General features: G+C 32.0%; 1 long non-coding RNA gene across 1 annotated transcript; it reads left to right on the forward strand.

Annotated features, from left to right (window-relative positions):
- Nucleotides 1-393: 393 nt before the first annotated feature.
- Nucleotides 394-1,184, forward strand: LOC134255388 (uncharacterized). Its single transcript, XR_009989530.1, has 3 exons — nucleotides 394-482; nucleotides 774-826; nucleotides 1,035-1,184. It is a non-coding gene; the product is annotated as an uncharacterized LOC134255388 (long non-coding RNA).
- The last annotated feature ends 616 nt before the right edge of the window (nucleotides 1,185-1,800 follow it).

Genomic DNA, 1,800 nt, shown 5'->3' on the forward strand with positions numbered 1-1,800 from the left:
TCGAAAAGGAGAAGCATGATAAACTTTGGCTGGAATTTATGTTTTAATAGAAGATGAAGACTTTTACGACCCTGTTTAGCGGTAGGAACAATGTACAAAATTTTATCATATGTCCTTGAATGAATAATTGCCTCTGCTACTGATAATGTTACTGTTCCTTAGTCTGGGCTGTACACATAAAATGCCTGGCAGTAAAAACGTTTGGGCAAGCGCTATTTACATTTTGTAATAATTATTTAACACTTAACCATCTTACTTAAAGATGGATTTTGGGATTGGTTTCAGAATTTTTGTCACTAAAGTGTTCCTCTGTTCAGCATTTACAGAGAGTGTTGTACAATGTAATAAATTATTTATTTATTTCTTAATGCCTACTCAAGAATTTTTTGAGCACTTATTTTGATTATTTAAATAGTTGCAGTGTGGACTCTGCCTGAGACGATTCCCCATAACGCCGGCTATGTAGACTGCTTGTGAAAATGGTGAGAACCATACCGCTCAAATTTTCTATTTTCACAAATAAACAAACAATGTTTTATTAACTTGTATCTTTATGCATAAGAGTATAAAAAATATTGCCACAACTTGAAATGCTATATACCAAGTAGACAATACGAGGTTTATACATGTATTCTTATTTTCCTTATCTTAAAAATACAATAGCAATGGATTCTGAGTTATGCGTAATTTTTTTACGTTAAATACGTAAGCATGAATTATTAGAAATAGCTATCACATTCTATGATGCACAATTATGCATGCATTATTTACAGGAATCCAAATGCTCACAAGAAATGACAAAAGCAGTATGAAGATTAACACAACGGTAAGATTTCTTAAATTTTCTGATAAGATCAATAAAATCACATGAATTGATTTATTTTAGCTCACCTGAGCCATTTTAAGACCCGAGCGAATTTTCTGTTCTGTGTCTGGTATTCGTCGGTCATCTTTAAACTTTTCAAATTTTTACATTCATGAGAATTATTCCTTGTTTGAATAAAAATCCCTGCAAGATACATCTTTTCTTTCAGAAATTGTGCCAGGAAAGTTTGAAGTAGCTATGGGAATGATCAACATTGAACTTGCTGAGGCTCTCTTCCTGAAAGTGACTTGACCAGATATTTGGCTACCCAGTATGAGGTACAAACTAATCATTTGTTGTACAACTTATTGTGTATGAGATTGCCACCATTTACTAGAAGTTTGCATTTGTTGTCCACTTAAAAAACTTGCTATCTACAGTGTAAGTTGTTAATATATTTTACTTTATGTTAAATCACTTGTTCATTATCCCAATAACTTGCCTGTTAAATGCTGTAGATGCTAACCTTTGCATTTAAGGTCTTACGCAAGGAAATAGCCAATCAAAATGAACTTAGTCAATTGAAGTTCCATATATATAGAGAAATTTTTTTTTCTTTTTTCATTTTTGGCAATTTGTTTTAGGCCTACAGTATTAAAATTGGACTCATGTACTAGGAATATCATTTCTTTAGCAGAATTATCCCACTGAATTAAAAGGCACTCTTTTTTCAGGTGCGCATGATGCAATTTCCTGGATGGTGTGTAGGCTGTTTGTCAACATGTGAATCCCACGTGCATTTCGTGGTAGGTATGTTTACTGTCGATTTTCTTTCTTAAAAGCCGCATAAGGCATATTTTTTCTGATCTCAAATTTTTGTTTAAGCATTAATCTTTATTTTCTCTTTCATGAATTTTTTGCTGAGAGTCTAATAAATTAAATAATTTAATTCAAGCTTTATAGTAATATATAGTGAAATTATTTCCTTGTGTGAG

This window comes from Saccostrea cucullata, unplaced genomic scaffold (assembly GCF_032062105.1).
Source record: "Saccostrea cucullata isolate Sc308-1 unplaced genomic scaffold, CSIRO_AGI_Scuc_v1 ctg16908, whole genome shotgun sequence".
In the NCBI taxonomy this organism is placed as follows: domain Eukaryota; kingdom Metazoa; phylum Mollusca; class Bivalvia; order Ostreida; family Ostreidae; genus Saccostrea; species Saccostrea cuccullata.